General features: G+C 33.2%; 1 pseudogene; it reads right to left on the bottom strand.

The window, feature by feature from the left end:
* Nucleotides 1–815: 815 nt before the first annotated feature.
* LOC149560453 (F-box/LRR-repeat protein 3-like) lies at nt 816–18,968 on the bottom strand (annotated as a pseudogene).
* Between the last annotated feature and the right edge of the window lie 741 nt (nt 18,969–19,709).

Here is a 19,709-nt window from a genome sequence, read left to right as displayed (position 1 = left end):
GAGGTACATGGTATTCCCTAGAAAGAGATTAGATAATAAAACAAGTGTTTATTGTATCACTATATCCCATGGACCATAATGAATGCATCTAGGAGTGAATTTATATAGCCTATAAAAGGAAAGAACTATAATCTATAATTGTGAAACCAAAAAATTCTCAAGAGAAAGACCTATAATTGATCACCCAAAAAAATGAAATCATGAATTCATTCAAAGAGAAGATTAATGGTTGTTTTAATACCAACAAATGTTAAACAAAACAACTAATAGATTGAGGATTGAAAGCAATGGTCAATGATGCATGAAGAGGAAAAGTAAATATGTTACTTAGTTTTATTACAAATTTTAAATTACATCTTCCTCATTATTTATTTAGGATTATTATTTTATTGATGTCTTAACCTTCCTCAACTTATTCTGATTTCATATACATAATAAAAATGCATTCCTTCAAAGTCATGAAAATGAATAGAATATAGGAATAAGAAGAGATGCATAGAAAGAGGCACACCTCAAAATTATGTAGAAAGTTGGATTTGAAACACAAACCACAAGTCATGTGGTGCTTGAAAAAGGGAGGAAATTTGTGGTCTAACCATCAACTTGGGAAAAAATAAATCTAATGCTAGAATACTCATGTTGATAATGTACACATCTTCGAGATAAAAATCCTAAATAAGCTATATCACAAGTAGAAAAATTTGGCTCCTTGATTTAGAAAATTTTTTATCTTAAAATATGTATCTTTTTTATGATCACGTTTTCAAAAATTGTTTGTTTCCAAAAGCATGAATCTAAGATAACAAAATTGTCAATTACGTTACAAGAGGCTTTTCCATCCACTAGACTCTAAAATATTGTTCTTGTAAGTGTTCAAATATACTTGGTGGTAGGAGTGATTTTAGATATTTCATAACTTTGATTTTCTTTAAGATCTTACAAGCTAAAAGAGAAAATGCAAAGGTATCTAAAGACGCATTCCTGAGATGCACTAGCTTTATATTTTGCAAGTAGCTAATATTGGTTAATGCCAACACCCCAACATTTGAAATTGGAAAATATGAAATGTTTCTTAGGTTTTGGCAGCAATGAACAAGAGTCACTAATCCCACATTATCAATACAATAGAACTTCTTGATATCTATGCTGGATATAATTCATTAATTGTGTGTTGTCATTAATGTAAAAAAAATGTCATATCAATTGATATACAGTGCTTGCCAAGCTCACTTGGTCAATGAAGATAGTTTTCCTAACCTACCAAGCATTCACAGGTTTACTCTGAATAGATGACAATGTCTATCAACCTCACTTAGGCATCGAAGGAATTTAGGCATAAAAGAGTGTTAACCAAGCTCACTCAGTTAATGGAAGGAAAGTTGGACAAAGTTGGTATTCACCGAACTAACTCGGTTGCCAAAGAATTTCTACATGTTCACACTGTTAACTAATTTTTTGTTGGTTAAAACAAGAAATCATTCCAAGTTAGTTTCTACTGAGCAGGGTCATCTTGCAAAGGATTTTTCTTATTTTGGCATATGAAGCTTAATTACTTTATGTATTGATTCAGTTGACTATGATGATTAATATTGGCTGAAAGGTATAAATAAAAGGTCAAGTTGATATTTCTAGTGTGTGTGCAAGTGTGTTGATTGAGTTGAAAAGAAAAGAGAGGGAGAAAACTTCAACGATAAGCATGTATCCTTGTGGAGCAGAAAACTAATATTCGATCAGGAAGGATCAATTTTAACTACAAAAGGGATCTAAATTTAGAAATTCAATTGCATCACAATAAGGTCATTTCATTGTTACTCTCTAACCATTGTAGCAATGAACTAAAATCTCTTAACAGAGTTGGTTTAACAGCCAGTTGTAAATCCTCTAACAATGTGGCAATTCTATTGAATTATTTTAAGACCTCTTGCAAGGCCACTCCTAGTAGGGTGATTAAATCCTCTAATAGGGTCACACCTAATATTGTGTTTTGTAACTTTTAACAAGGTTGGCTCCTAATAGGGCTTAGTTTAGAAGAGTAAAAAATAGTAACTAGTTACATTGGTATTTTTTCCCAAATTAGGTTTTCACATTAAATCTTGGTGTCTCATGTGTTTATGTTATTTCTCTTATGCTTGCAAGTTAATTACTAATAATGATTTAAGATTTGATAAAAGTAATTCACTCTACATTTACCAAGTTACAACAATTTCTATTTATTTACTAAGCATCAGTAGTAATCAATTTTCTCATTCTAAATTTTATTGCTAACATCTAAGGGATCTAGTATTTATTTTAGTAGTGATTGATTCACCTCCCCCCCCCCCCCCCCACCCTCACCCTCTTAGTTACTCCTTTTCTATTTCAATCAATTGGTATCAGAGCTTTTGGTGCTTGTAGGAAAGGTTTCAAGGACCTAAGCTAAAGATCAGGATGTCTTACAAGAGAGAGATTCCAAAGCTAAATAGAGACAATTTTTTAGCATGGCAAGGACTCATGAGACTTCATCTAGCCACCATAAGTGATTTAGGCTACAAATAACTTGATGAAGAATATAAAATTCCTACTGGTACATTATCTATTAGAGACTTGTTGAGAAAATGAACCATAACACCATGATGATTGATATTGCATCTGCTTTCAACTATTATGAATTTGATGAGATCAAAGACTATAAAACTACTTTTGATATGTGGAACAAGCTAAAGGATATCTATGGTGGTGATGAAAATGTAAAGAGAGCTAAAGTAGAAGGCCTTAGAGGATAGTTTGATCAAATGAGAATGAGAGAAGATGAAAATGTTGCCAAATATGTGCAAAGAATCAAAGCTAGTGCCAATGAAATTAGAGCTTCTAGAAGAGAAATCAATGAAGAAAATGTTGTAAGTAAAGTTCTCAGAACTTTTCTTACAATCTATGCAATTAGAGTGTCTGCTATTGAAGAAAAGAGATGTGATTCAAATGGCAAGCTAGGCTTGGATGCCCTAGTAGGAAGATTGATAGCTTTTGAGCTAGACAATTTTGACAATTATGTTCCAATTTCCAAAAATCTTGAGTCTGCATTTGAAGCTAAACTTTAACTCAAAGAAAAAGGAAAGAAAACAAAGGGCAATTAGTCAAAAAGTGAAGAGGAAAAAAAGGAAAGTTCTAATAGTGATCTTGAAGTAGTTGAAGTTTTACTTGCAAAGAAATATTCTAGAGGTAGAGGAAAGTAAAAAGGTAAATTTCCTTTAATCTATTTTTTATGTGAAGAAATTGGTCATATTGTTGTCAAGTGTTCAAATAGAGAAAGAAAGAATGGGAAAAAGAGTCACAAGTACAAATGCAAGAAGGAATCCAAAAGTCACAAATCCTTCAAAGAAAAAGGTAAGAAGACTTGATTTATGGCTAAAGATTCTAATAACAGTGAAGATGAAAGTGTACATTGATGTAAAAGATGAATTTGATAAAGAATAAGATAAGATGACACATATATCTCATGATAGTAAAAAAGATACATGGATCATAGATAGTGGATGTTCACATCACATGACTAGAGGCAAAACAAACTTTGAACACTACGATGGAGGTAGTGTAAGTTTTGGAAATAATGAACCTTGTTCCCATCTCATTAACCAATGAACTTGTATGTGACAATGCCTATTGGGTTTAAGGAATGAAACATAATCTACTAAGTGTGGTATAGCAAATCAACATTAGATTCAAGGTAGAATTCGTGCATGGCAAGGAAAGACTGTTGGATAACAAAGGGAATCTAATTGGATCAGGCAAACAAACAAGAGGTAACCTATTTTATCTTGATCTTGGCAATTTCTCATATTTTATTGCTCAAATAGAAGAAAGTTGGTTATGGCACAGAAGACTATGTCATGTAAACTTTGATAATATGGTCAAGATAAGCAAATTCAAAAAAGTGAGAGGTATCCCTAGTCTGAAGAAACCAAATGTTGGTTTATGGGAAAATTGTCAGATTCAAAAAATGGGAAAGAGTAGTTTTAAGAGAAAAAAAATCAATCTGAAGATGTTTTGGAAATTGTGCATATTGACTTATGTGGTGCTATTGGTGTAGAAATTTGTAGTGGAGAAAAATTCTTTATTCTTTTTGTTGATGACTACTCTAGAATGATGATTGTTATGTATCTTGGAGAAAAGTTAGAAGCATTTGAGAAATTCAAATGGTATTTGGAAAGAGTAGAAAAAAAATAGGAAAGAGAGTGAAATTATTAGATTAGATATAGGTGGTGAATTCATCTCCAATGAATTTAATAATTTCTGCATTGAAAGAGGAATCAAAAGGCAAGTATCATCCCCTAGCACTCCTAAGTAGAATGGAATAGCTAAAAGAAGAAACAGATCCATCATGGATTATGCAAGGAGTCTAATGATTGAAAAGAATATTGCTATAAAATACTGGAAGGAACCCATCAACACTGCAATTCATACTTTGAAATAAGTACAGTTGAAGGACTCAAATAAAACTCCCTATGAATTATGGTATGGCTAAAAAACCAATGTAAGTTACCTAAAAGTATTTGGCAATAAATGTTATATCTTGAAATAGTCTATAAAAGGAAAATTTGATGTGAAAAATGATGAAGGTATGTTCTTAGGATATTCCTATAGAAGTAAGTCATATAAATGTTTGAATTTGTCTACTCATAAAATCATAGAAAGTGCACATGTGGGAATTAATGAGTTTGCAAAAAATATTGAAGAAGAAAGAAAAAAGGAACCAAAAGTTTAAAATATTTATTTACTTTGAATCTGATACATTGGTAGCTAATAAGGAGATTTCATCTCTCAAGTCTTCCATAATTATTCAGTTGCAAGAAGTACAAACCAAGTTACAAGGACCCGAGTCATATTCTGAAGCTACTGAGTCAATGCCTATCGAGTCTAAATGACTCGAGCCTAAAGTTGAAATTCAAAATGAAGATAGTGCAATTCATTTAAAAGGAAAAGAACCTATATTGGCCAAGTATGTCAGAAGGCATCATGCACCTAATCAGATTATTGGAGATAAATCAAAAGGTACTATGACAAGAAGAAAATTAAAAGGTACATGTTTACTTATTGATTTTGAACCTAGAAATATTAAGGATGCTCTAGAAAATGAAAGTTGGATTGAGGAAATGAAAAAAGAAATAGAACATATAGAGAAGAACAAAACTTGGACTCTTGTTCTTAGGCCTAAAGATAAAAATGTGATTGGATCAAAATGGGTATTTAGAAATAAGTTGAATGAATATGGACAAGTATCAAGAAACAAAGCTAGATTAGTGTGTAAAGGATATTCTCAAGAAGAAGGAATTGATTATGGTGAGACTTTTGGACTTGTTGCAAGATTAAAAGGTGTTAGGAACCTACTTGCATATTCAACTCACAGAGGATTCAAAGTATATCAAATGGATGTTAAATCTGCATTCCTAAATAGAATTCTTGATGAAGAAGTCTACATAGAATAGCCAAAAGGTTTTGTTGATCCTAACAAAAGGGACATTATTTGTAAATTACAGAAAGCACACTATGGTCTCAAAAAAGCTCCTAGAGCCTGGTATGAAAGACTACATAACTACTTGATATAGATTGGTTTTCAAAGAATAAATGACAATAGTAGTCTGTACATCAAGGAAGGAGCAGATAACAAAATTGTGTTGGCAGAGATATTTGTGGATGATACTTTATTTACAAGAAATGATGATCTATGTAAAGCATTTTTAGAACAAATGAACAAAGAGTTTGAGATTTACATGTTTGGTGAAATAAGATTCTTTGTTGGATTATAGATACAATAGAACAAAAATGGTATCTATATCACTCCATCTAAGTATATAAAAGAGATACTCAAGAAGTTTGGAATGGAAGATTCAAAACTAGTTGACCTATGCCCATGTGTACTAGACTCAAGCTTACAAAAGATGATGAGTCCTAAGAAGTAGATCAATCTTTATACAAATCAATGATTGAAAAATTAAAGTATGTAGTTCACACAAGGCCTGATATTGCCTTAGCAATTGGGATGGTGGCAAGATTCTCAGCTAAATCCAGAGAAAATCATATGATGGCAATCAAAAGATTGTTGAGATATCTAAAAAGTATTGAAGAATATGGTTTATGGTACAAACTTGGAGGAAACCTAGACCTAAAGGTATTTACTAATGCTGATTGGATAGGAAATCTTGATGATAGAAAAAGCACTAGTGGTGGAGCCTTCTTTCTTGGTCAAAGGCTAATATCTTGGACAAGCAAGAAGAAAAATTGGACATCCTAATTCATAGTAGAAGTAGAGTATGTGGTAGTAGTAGTAAATTGCTCTAACATTTTTTGGTTCAAACAATTGCTAGAAGGAATGAAGGTTAAAATCAAAGAGCCAGTGGTCATGTATTGTGATAACACCAACGCAATTAACATATCAAAGAACCTAGTGATGCATTCCAAAACAAAGCACATTGCTATAAAATATCACTTTTTTAGAGAACTGGTGCAAGACAAAGAAATCAGATTGGAATATGTCCATGCAAAAGAACAAATTGTAGACATATTCACTAAGCAATAACCTAAGGATACATTCTTGTATCTAAGAAGTAAGCTAGGGGGCATTCCCCTATCTGAAGCTCACTAAATAAAGTCTAGTGATGCATCAACAAGAACCAAGTTAAAGATTAATCAGTTGATGTAGCATTATCAAGAAAATATTGCATATGAATAAGTACTTACTCAAGGTACATTGATACAAATTTTCCATGTGTTGTCTTTGGCATGTGTTGTCAAAGAAGGAGAAGTATACTATCATATATTTATCTTTTTGAAATTGTTATGCAGTTCCTTCACAAAAGGGAGAATACCACATAAAGAAGAAATTCTTGTGTAAAATCAAAGAGGGAGAAACTTTCTATCAAAAGGAGTCTTATTCTCCAAATTCATTATGCTATGACATGTTGTGTTGCCATCAATGCTAAAGAGAGAGATTGTTGGATGCAATTGATTAATTATGTGTTGTCTTTGATGGTACACAAATGTCATACCAATTGATAGACAATGCTTACCAAGCTCACTTGGTCAGTGAAGATAGTTTTTCTTGTCTAACGAGCATTCAGAGGTTTACTCTAAACAAATGACAGTGTCTATTGAGCTCATTCGAGCATCGAAGAAATTTAGGTAGGAAAGAGTGTTAACCAAGTTCACTTGGTTAACAAAAGGAAAGTTGGATAGAGTTAGTATTTACTGAGTTTACTTGGTTGCCAAAGGATTTCTACAAGTTCATAGTGTTAACTGAGTTTCTATTGGTTAACACAAGAAACCATTCTAAGTTAGTTTCTATCGAGCAGGGTCAGCTTACAAAGGATTTTTCTTATTTTGGCATATGAAGGTTAATTACTTTATTTATTGATTCTAGCTAACTATGATGATGAATATTGGTTATTGTAATTTGAATTTAGGCTAACTTGACAATCTAGAAGGTATAAATAAAAGGTCAAGTAGATATTTCTAGTGTATGTGTGCAAGTATGTTGATTGAATTGAAAAGGAAAGAAAGGGAGTGAACTTGAAGGATAAGCAGATATCCTTGTGGAGTAGAAAAGCAATATTCAATAAGGAAGGATCAATTTTAAGTACAAAAGAGATCTAGATTTAGAAATATAGTTGCATCAGAATCAGGTCATTTCATTGTTACTCTCTAACCATTGTAGCAGTGATCTAAAATCTCTTAACAAAGTTGGTTTAATAGCCAGTTGTAAATCCTCTAACAAGATGGCAATTCCATTGAATTTTTTTAAGACCTCTTGCAAGGGCACTCCTAGTAGGGTGATTAAATCCTCTAATAGGGTCACACCTAACAGTGTGTTTTGTAACCTTTAATAGGGTTGGCTCCTAATATGGCTCACTTCAGAAGAGTGAAAAACAATAACTAGTTACATTAATGGTTTTTCCTTAATTGGGTTCCCATGTTAAATCTTGGTGTCTCATGTGTTCATGTTATTTCTCTTATGCTTGCAAGTTAATTACTAATAATAATTTAAGATCCACTAAAAGTAATTCACTCTGCATTTACCAAGTTACAACATTTGTGTTTGTTTACTGAGCATCAACAACAATCAATTTTCTTAGTCTAAATTTTATTGTTGACATCTAAGGGATCTAGGATTTATTTTTGTAGTAACTAATTCACCCCCTCTCTTAGTTACTTCTTCTATATTTCTATCAATATAACTCTACCAAATGGTTGCATCCCATCAAAATGGCATAAACTCTCACTGAAGTAACATGAAAGAAACCTCAAATCTCTAGTTTGTGAATAATTTCAAGTTGAGAAAGAGATTTTAGTGATTCATCTATGATCACTATGCAATGTGAGACATTACATATAATCAAATTTGGGCAACTACAATAAATCACTACTAATCCAACATCAACTCAATCTAACTGATATAAATCAAGTGATAGAAGATCTCAGAAATCAACACCAATATATGTTAACCCTAATGTGGCCCTATATTTTGCAAAATATGGCCTCCATTTGAGAAATAATATTGGATATCTATGATTAATAGATGCATAAATAAGGATATATATAAAAATAATAGCAATAATCTACATGAGAGTGGAGAACTACAAAAATGAATACCAACATGAGGCACACATAGGAGATAGTCTTGACAATACACAATAAATCTAGTGTGGAAAACATCTAAGAAAAATTTCATTGAAAGGACCAATTGGGAGTGTGGATGAGTCATACATCATATTATCTTCAAACATTAATATTATACATGGTAGTACAAGAATATATTATTATCAAGCACTCAGATTACACATTGTAGTGCTAGGTGTATTCAATCACTAATATTGATTGGATATTAATTAGTAGAAACAAAAAAATTAATTGGTTTGACATAACAAATTACAAGCATCAGTGTGTTGAAATATTATAAATAGATGTGTATCTGAGAGAACCTATATATTCCATCAAAAGCTTTTATTGAAAAGAAATCATATCAAAAAGGGAATCACATGTATAATGCAATGACTAATATTGAAGAAAAAATAAAGACAACCATATAACATATTAATCAATAATCATAAGATAAATGATTCACAACAATGAGTAGTGTGTAACTAAAAGTAGAAATCATCGCTAGTCAGATATGTGTAGAATATTATCAATGGAAGGTATTATAATTTGAAGGCAATGATAATTAGTAGAATGTAGACCATGACCAAGGCTTGAGTTGAACAAGGTATGTACAATAATATGCAAGTCAGCCACAAGATAGGTGTGATGCTCAACTTCTAATAATCTGTTGATATCAAAAGCCAATGATAAGGAATAAGAATATAAAGGCACTGTCTATAAAATCAATACCATGAGAAGATGCACAACTATAGACAACAATGATAATGGGGGATGACACCATTCACTATTTGGAATATAATTATAGACTTTTTGCGTGCCTTCATTCATTAAAAATATAGTCACAACTTTTAAATACTTCAGTCATCATTAAGAATTATTTTTTCATAAAACATAAAGGTGTGTTGAGCACCAAACAGAGAATATTAACCTCTTTTGGATATGTATTCTACGGTGTCATAGTAGTGGATAAATTTTTTGCATTTCGCCAATTTTAGTGACTTCATATTTTTGGCCTGAGAAATAACATCGACATTGCTATCCCCAATTTTGGAGCAGCTATAGAGATAAATTTCCACCAAGTTCTCACAACCTTTAGCCACCATGACTAGGATAATATGGCTAAAATAGCCTACTTTAGAAATATTTATATAACCTAAACTCTTACATGATAATATCCATTCATCAATGATGTATGAGCATAGGGAAACATCTAAGTGCAGGAGGTTCTCATATTTATCTAGAATCTTGGTTAACATTTTCCTTCTTAAGAGCTTCAATCTTTCCTTACAAAGTGTTTCCCAATGAGAAAAATTGTTGCACACTGTTAATCATGATTACATGTCTGTGGGGCTCCTAAAACTCCTCAAAATCCTTAATGGAATATCATATCCTAAGATACTTATACTACCCTCCATCTTGTTCATAAAATCTGATCTATAAAATAAAGAACTATGCAAATCTTAGATAGAGGAGGATTGCCAACCTACATCAATTGTTACCTACATTCCCTTGATAGATTTCCTCAGAAGTCATACTAAGCACCACCCAAAATCTCAAATAATAGGCCAAGTTGTGCTAGCCCTTCTAATGTCATGCTCTTGGGAAAAAAAGACACCAACTTCCCTAGTAGATTTAGAGTTAAGTGTGAGGTAAAAAGAATGTCTAAGAAGTTGGAGTGTACATCATAGTAGTTGGTCAGTCTATGAGCATCCATTCATGATTCAACCACCCATTTTATGAATAGATCAAAAGAGCAAGGGAGGGGAATGATAAACATGGGTCTCATTGCCAACACCTTGATGATTTTACTCTCTACTTTTGAATGCCTTGTCATTGTATAACCCATCGATAAGCACTCATTCTTATGTTCTTTTCTCTTAATATTAATATATATAATATATTTTTAAAATTTCTAGGAGCTAGGGTGGAAGATGCAAAGGAGATGGCAGAGGAAAATGAAGGAAGGACATTTGTACTAGAAGCCTACACATTTTCATGGGGGTAATAAGGATAGTTCATTACCTTTCAAGGATAAGGAGGAAGACTCAATGGATATTACCTTTCCTAAAGAGTTGGATGAGGATTTGGCTTAGTGGGAGAAAATGGTAGTAATAGGGTGTTTCATTCGAGAAAGGGTTTCGAGAGAGAAATCAAGAAAATGGGTGGAAAACAATTGGCACAAAGAAGTTATCATTAAATTTATTCCCAAGAACTTTTTTATTGTCATTTTTTAGAGTGGGGAGGATAAGAATTTAATATTATCAAGCTAGAACTAGTTTTTTGGGGTCTCTCCTCTCTATATTCAACCTTGGAAACCTTTTTTCTATCCATTTCTATTGGGGATTTATCAGAACCCTATTTGGATAAGATTGTATAATCTTCCACTTGAATTTTGGGGAGACTCTACTTTGGAGCATATAGGTTGTTCTCTAGGAACGCTATTGGAGGTGGATGAGTCCATTGTCAACAATAATTTGTATTTTTATGCAAGAATTAAATTAGCAACTACTCAAAAAATATTGGCCTTCATCAATTTGAAATGGGGAGACTTTTCATGGAAACAGTCTATTGAAGTGGAGGATCAACCATTGGAATGCATGAAATGTGGCTTCAAGAACCATTCAACAATGGATTGTAGGGTCTTTGTTAAACTTGCAAAAATTTGGAGGAAAAAAGAAAATATAACAATTTCTAAAACTACTTCCAGACATGAGGAGTAATCCATGGAAAAATAGACATTAACACATGGAAGGAAGGATAAGGAAAAAGGTGAATTTTCTTTAGCCTACTTGGGACATCCTCAAGAAATGGATGGTTCCAAGGAGATTATCTTGATATCTCATTGTAGGTCAAATTTAGAAATGGATTATGATAGGGATTCATCAAAAGATCCCTTGGTTGATGAATTAGATAATATTGAGGCTAGATGCATCAGTTAATCAATGAATATCCTTCTAGGAAGAGAAAAATGTGGTAGAGGAAGAAGAATGAATAGAAAGTTGAGAGAAGAAAGGGCCAAAGAGAAGGGCATTGTTAGCATCCTGGACTTCATGAAGAAAGCCAAGGGAGGAGGAATCTCCCTTGGTGGAAAATGAAGATCTCTTCATGGAACATCAAGGGTTTAACAACCCCTAACAAAAAGCACTTATTTATGCGAGCGCTTCAAAGATTGGAAAGTGATTTAGTCTTAATTTCAGAAGAAAAACTCAACATGGACAAAGATCTCAATCTATTTTTCTCTTGTAAATATTGGGAAGGTTATTTTTAGGAAGCTAGAGGTGCTTCAAGTGGAATTGGTTTCCTATGGAAGCCATCCTTCATTAAGATCTCTCTACTAGAGAACCATAATCACTCGTTGTTTGGGATGGTGGAATTAATCAACGTAAATATCTCTTTCCCTATTTTTAATATTTATGGTTGTATCAAAATGGAAGATTAATTATTATTATTATGGAATGATCTTTCTATCAAAATAGTGAGTGTGGGGTCAAACAAGATCATTTTAGTGACGTATTTCAATGCCATTTTGGAACTCGAGGAAAAAAAGTGGAGGTAATAATAAAAGAACTAGGGTAATGGATGATTTCAAATATTTTGTTCAAAATAATAATTTGATTGATGTGGTTACCTTGAATGGGCTCTTTACATGGTCCAATCGAAGATCCAATATCACTAAAATCTTTGAGAGATTGGATAGGTTTTTGGTGGATTCTTTCTGGTTTGAATTGAACTTCAAAGTGGAATCAGATATCGTTCCTATGACATTATCAGACCATTATCCCATCCAACTTTAAAAAAAAATCTTCATCACGAAAGACAAAGGTTGTTTTAGTTTTCAAAATATGGGGTGGAGAAATGACAACTTCTTGTTGAATCTGGCAATTTGGTGGAAGAAAAACAATCATTTTAAGGGCACCCTGAGTTTTTTATGGTAAATAGAGTAAAGGAGGTCAAAAGAAAAATCAAGGTTTGGAATAAAGTCTCCTTCAAAAATATTTTTACAAAGAAACTTAGAGTAGAAAAAGAACTAGATATATTGAATACAAGAGTAATAGACTCGGGAATGACCAATATGGAATTTGAAAAAGAAAAAATTCTAAAAGATGAATTAGTGGAACTCCTCCATAGGGAAGAAATATACTAGAAGAACAAGTCAAGAGAAAACTAGATAAAAGAAGGTGATTATAATTCAAAGTATTTCCATGCTTTGGTGAAAGCTAAAATAGTATTGAACAACATCAATTATATTCAAGATGGTTAGGGAGTGTGGCAAGACAATAAGGATTCTATTGAAGAAATTACTACACAACATTTCCAAAACATTCTGGGATTTTCAATAGATTCCTTATCATTTTCAACCTTAGAGTGCTTATATATCATTCCAAGAACTATCTCAAAGGAGGATAAATTACAACTGATGAAGCCTTTCTTGGTTCAAGAAATAAAAAAGGTTGTTTTCAATAACCCATCATTCAAGGTTGCAGGTCCAGAATGCTTCCCTATAGATTTTTTCAAAAATGTTGGTCTTTCATAGGAGAAGACATTCTCAAAATGGCAAAATCCTTCCAGGTCAAGGGACAATTTGTTAGGGAATTGACCAATAGGGTCATAACTCTAATTCCAAAAAAAAACACTACATCCATGGATGATTTTAGACTGATCGCACTTTGCAACTCTTTATACAAAATTCTGGCAAAGGCTATGGTGAATAGACTCAAGTCAATCCTCATCAGAATCATTTTGGCAGAACAACATGGTTTTGTTCTAGGGAGGGAGATATCTGACAATATTATTTTGGTAGGGGAAACTATACACAACATGCTTTGTAGCAAAAAGTTAGGTATGATCATAAAATTAGATGTTAGTAAAGCCTATGATAGAGTTTGTTGGCCTTTTCTTATTGAAGTTCTATCTCAGTTTGGCTTATATTCAGAATGGATCAAATGCATTCACTTTTTTTTTATCATCAATTCATTTCTTTATTTTTCTTAATGGTTCAATTATTGGTTTTTTCTAAGCCACTAATGGGATAAGCCAAGGTGATCCCCTATCTCCCTTTCTATTTGTATTGATGGTAGAAACTATGGGTCATCTCATTAAACATAATAACAGGATTGGAAATTAGGGTGGAGTGTTAATCTCTAACAATATAGAGCCCATTACGCATTCCCAATTTGCAGATGATGCAATTTTATATTTAGTGTAGCTTCAATTCAAGAAGCTAAGTGTGTAAAGGCAGTTTTGCCAGAGTATGAAAAAGTATTGGGTCAAGTAATGAATATATCAAAGTCTAGGATTTTTTTCCTTCACACCAATAAAAAGTTGAGAGAAGCTATCTACAAAATTTTGAGGTATGAAGAAGGAGTTTTCCCCATCCAATATTTTGGAGTACCTCTATTTGCAGGGCATTTGGACAATAATATCTAGACTGGGATCATTGACAAAATTAGGTCTAAAGTTTCCCCATGGAAGAATTGCTAGCTATCTCAAGAAGAAAGGATCATTATGATTAAATCTATTCTTGTTTCCATTCCCATATACTTTTTGTTAGTTTACAAAATTCCTAAGAGATGTGTCTCTGTGATTGATGGATTATAAAAGAAAAAATGGGAAGGGGCTAATACAGACAAGAGGATTCATCTCAACTGGGACACAACTTACTTGTCCAAAGAAGAAGGAGGAGCTAGCCTATGAAGCATGGATTTTCAAAACATAGCATTGGGATCCAAACTAGCTTAGAAAATGTATAATAATCCAGACAAACTGTGGCTTAAAATAATGAATGCAAAGTATCTTGATGCCCAATATTCAAATAGGATTTTGACTGTTGTAGATTTTCCCTGTGGCTTAGCTTTTTAGAAGCTTATCTATGAAAGTAGACACATCATCACTCAACACCTTACGTATCAAATAGGTAATGGGAATAGAGCTCTCTTTTGGAGGGACACCTGGTTAGGGGATAATTTGCTAGATAGTTTCTTCATGAAGGGTGATTGGGTGAATAGAATGGAATCCACTATGGGCAGGAAGGTGGTAGATTACATGGAATTTAATTCCACATGTCTAAAAGTTAGGTGGAAGAGTGTGAGGGAACTGGGATCAGCCAGTAACATTCATTTGACGGAGTTGTTATCAAACAAAATAGTCTTGTGATCCAATGAGGAGGATTATTTAATATGGACTACATCAAAATCAGGAACATATAAAATTTAAGTTGGGGTACTAGCTTCTTAGACGTAGACTGAATAACATTTTTTGGCCTACAAAATTGTGTTGGGGAAAATGGCCTATGCGTAAGGCTAGTGCTTTATTGTGGGTGGCTTTATGCAAAATGATTTTATCTAGGGATAGATTGAAATATATTGGCTTTGTAGGACTGAACCAGTGCATCATGTGCAAAAGAGAGGAAGAAATAATAGATCATCTACTTTTTTGGTGTCCAATAGTAAGAGAGTGCTAGGACTAGCTTCTACACAAACTACAGTGGCGAGGAGTCAAAAATGGGACACTAAGAGATTTTATTTTTTCATCGCGCCAAGATAGACTACATTCTAAATGGGGAATCTTCTAGATTGTTTGCACTTCCATGATTATTTGGCACATATGGAAAGAGAGGAATCATAGGATATTTAAAGATAAAATTCTAGATATTGAAAAAATCAAAATGAAGATTCAAATGGCCATAGAGGAAGTGGTGAATAGTACAATTATGGGTTTAAATTACAAATATTTGATAAAATTAGATATGGACATGGACAAGAATTGGAATGTTAGGCAAAGAATTGATCATAGAATGATACAGTAAAAAATGGATAGGAAAGCTATTAGGTGGCAAGCTCCTCCAAAAGGATGGGTGAAACTCAATTTTGATGGAGCTAGTAGAGGCAATCTTGGAGTAAGTGGGATAGGAGAAATCATTAGAAATGATAAGCGAGAAGTGTTAAAAGGGATAGCTAGGAAATTGAGCTTTACTACCAATAATGTGGTAGAAATTTCAGCATTGGAAGCAAGATTGGAATGGTGTTCATTGTTAACATCATAATGTTTTTGACACTTGAGTGCCAAAACACTTAATCATATTCCACATTGGATGCCGAGTACATTATGCATGCTAAGTGATCTTCATGTGCCAAGTAATTTTTAGATGCTGAGTGAAGATCAGATGCCAAGTGAAGATCAGATATCGAGTGAAGATCAGATACCGAGTGAAGATTAGTGCCAAGTGTTAACAAGTGCCAAGTGTTAACAAGTGCTGAGTAACATAAGGTGCCAAGTAATACAATTTTTAAAAGGTGCCAAGCTATCCAGGAAATAGCATGTGCTGAGCATCAGCAATACTTCAGGAGCCGAGTAACTCAGTATATCAGCATAAGAGTTTGTAATTGCACAAATTATGATGCAAACAATTTTTACAGCCGACATAAGGTAAATCTCGAAGGATTTAATGATGAGATCAAATCTTTTATTTTTCCTATACAATTTGCATGCAGCCAATAAGAAAAATGCTAAAGGCATGCAACCAATTAGCAAAAGATAAGTATTGAGCAGAAAATGAAGATTGAATATGGATCGTAGATCCATACCTAACCCTAAATCTTCAAATGTCTTTATAAGGAAGACAAAACTTCATTGTAAAGTGTGAGAGATGAGAGGTATGAGAAGATATACAAGGGTTTACAAGGAATTCTATTTTCAAAAGTGAGGATTATCAGATCACAAAAGGATCCAGATCAGAGAAAGCAGAACAAGTGCCTGCAATCAGCAATCAAGGATTGTAATCAGTTAGGTTTATTGTACCTAATACTCTCTAGCAATTGTATTAGAATGAAAATCCTATGGTGATAGGTTAGCTTAACAGCTATTTTGATAAATCCTTTAACTAGGTGATGAAATCCTTTAATAGGGTAACACTTCATGTTAAGTGTTTGAAAGCCTCTAACCAGGTCACTATTGACACAGTGTAAAGCCTTTAACAGGGCAGGCCTTTAACAAGGTAGACCATCAGAAGTGGTTGAACAATATTGCTGCAGTAATTTTTGTGGGTATCATCCCCACCCCAGTTTTACCTTCTTATTCCTGGAGGGTTTCTGGGTTACCAAATTCCAGTGTTAAGTGTTATTGATGCATGCGTTTTGTTACATGTTTATTTGATGTATTTACATGCATGTAGTTTTCTTTTAGTTAAAAGTTTTATTGGCTAAAGTGTGATACTTATGATTCACCCCCCCCCACTCTCATAAGTACTCTTTCCATATTTGAATATTCCAACAGTTCATCTAGTATTCATGATAAAATTATCATTGAAGGTGATTCACAAATCATAATAAACAAGATTTCTAGTCTACCATTCCACAACTGGAAGCTGGCAAATTAGCTACCTAGATTAAAAGCTCATTTATAGAGGTTGGCAGATTATAGGGTATGACACATGTACAAAGAAGGGAATCAAGTGGTAGATAAACTAGCCAACATAGGTATCGAAAATGATATAGATTTGGAATTTGATAAGATAGAATCCATTAGGAAACTGAAGAGTCTTATCCAAATAAATATTAAATCTATTGATAGGGTAGGGATAGGATAGAAAGTCCTAGTGGTGTGGGCAAGAAGGACAAGGCCCTACTACTTCCACATGTGACTATTGCAGAGCCCTTCAAGCTCTACAATGGTGGCTTCCATAGGCAAGTCAAGAAGGTATGTAGGCTTTTTTTTTGGCATGGATGGTCTATCAGAGTCTTATAAATCCCCTCAATAGGACAGTTCTAGTTGCAAGACATGTAGTTTGCAAAGACAAGGGAGGCAATGATGAAAATGAGGGGTATTAGATGTAGGTTCCTATAGGAAGTGGAGCTAAGGGAACCATTGGGAGAGAAACTACAACACATTTTTAGCAAAGCCAATGAAAGGGAGAAGGTGACTATGATAGCACTAGTCAGGGCAGATTACTAGTTTGGCCATCGTGTCGACAACAAAAAACTCATTCATGACCTATTCCTTCCCATCATTCAAGTTATAGGACACCTGACACTTGTTAATGGCATGGTTAGAAGAATGCTCGCCAATGAACTCTTCGACCAAGTGACTATGGCCTTAGACCTGATGGATGCCAACCTCTTGAGTGGGATGCTAAACACATTGTTTTCTCTAGAAAATAACAAAAAAAAAAGATTATGAAGAAATCTTGGATGATCTTCAAGAACTATGTTGCTCATGTTAATGATTTGGAAAAGTTTTTGTCATTCTATCAAGTAAATGACAAGCTTTTTTCAAAGGATGTTGTAGCTAGGTTGGCCTTAATTGGCGAATTTATTAGATACCTTTATCATTGAGGATGTATTTTTAGTTTTAGTATTAGAGGATCTTCTCCATATCATATGTATCTATTTTTTGGTGATAAATATAATGGGTACTGCCCCCTAGACAGAGCTTGCTTTATATATATATATATACTTTGCATCTTAATCTGTCACATATAATCCATTGTTCCTTCCACCACTCTATTCAATTAACTTTTCCCTTATTTTTTCTACTACTTCATCTCATCTCTCACATCTTTATAATATATATAGTTAATCAGAATATATTCATCTAATTTTTACTTCACCGGTCTGCCCCTTTTTCATATATATTCCGTTAACATTTCTATTTTTCTTTTTCCCTAAATAAATCTCATTTTCTCTGCTCCACATATCTGCTCTATATACTCTCACATTTCCAACTAAATCCTTCTTCTACACAAATTCGTTCTATATCCTTTTATTTAACCAAAAGTTATGTCCATTGGTAAGAGAGACATCTCTTACAACTACATCATACTATTTTATTTTTGAATCATACTTTAATTAATGGTAATGACTATTTGTATTAAACTATCATTGATATGATAGTATCAGTGGACATCCCATAAACTTTAATCACTGAATATTGTGTTCACTTAGTCCACTCTCATATATTCTACATATTTGGATAGCATATACTCTGCTATAAAAGTAAATTATCACTACTGTTGAGTTTATTATTTAATAGTATTGAAAGACACCTGATGGGTGTGCTTCTCTTGCCTCAAAGTAATTTCTTTTAAACTTCCATGCTAACTCCATCATTCTTTCTATGATGCAGACTAAAATTTTTGTCTTTAGCAATCCAACGATTTATTATTAACAAGAATTACTTGTCTTGTTTCGTTAGTTTTAATGGCTGGATTTTCTCTTCCTTTTGGGGCAAAGTAGAGTGGAAGACAGAGAAGAACATCTCTTGATCCACAAAAGAAAATATAATGCATGATCTTACCTTCCCTCCAAGTGTCTTTTGCACTCAAGGTTTCCATGAGGTTTGGCCATTTCAATAACTTGCAAATGAACTTCTCTTAGAAACCTTTTCCTTCTTACCAAGGAGTCTTTTCCTCAAATCCGCAATGGCAGACTCTATAGTTGTAGCCCACTGAGACTCTCATCTTAATTAGAGTAAAAGAAGTTGGGGCTTATCCCACCTATCCATTCTGTTGCTTTTACTGTGCAACAATTTACCTTTATTGTATAAAATAGTATAGAATTTATTGTTTGTAAATAAATTTAAATAGACTTTGTAAAGTTTAAAATCATCTTGCAAAATTCATATGGTCATATGCTTCTAAAAGTAACTGGCCTATCTAATCAATGCCTAAAATGGCTGAAATAACTATTGTACCGAGCACTGTGAATGCTTTGTGAAATAAAATTACAAAATAGTATGCATTAAAATGAGTGGTACGATGTATGCCTTAAAATGAGTGGTAAGACCAGCCACATGACATATAGCAATGTCCTTGTACATACACCTTTAGATTACACATTAAAAATACCAAGTCCCAATCCCATTTAACATTGAAATTTATTAGAAATCTATGCAAAATTCTGGAGAAACATTACTAGGTGAACAAGATTTTTCATTTCTATCTTTTGCCCCAAACGTACAACACATTGACATTTCTTCCACTGGCCAATTATAACAAAATTTTCCTCCTATAATCTCTACAAAGGAAGAGCAATATAAATGTCATAGGTGAGACGAGTTTTTAGTGCTTCTATTTTGTTTATGTTCAA

Source organism: Cupressus sempervirens, chromosome 4 (assembly GCF_028749045.1).
Source record: "Cupressus sempervirens isolate cs-2001-9-10 chromosome 4, ASM2874904v1, whole genome shotgun sequence".
Classification (NCBI taxonomy): Eukaryota; Viridiplantae; Streptophyta; class Pinopsida; order Cupressales; family Cupressaceae; genus Cupressus; species Cupressus sempervirens.
Note: the sequence above shows the minus strand (reverse complement) of the source record. Positions and strands in the feature narration are given on the sequence as shown.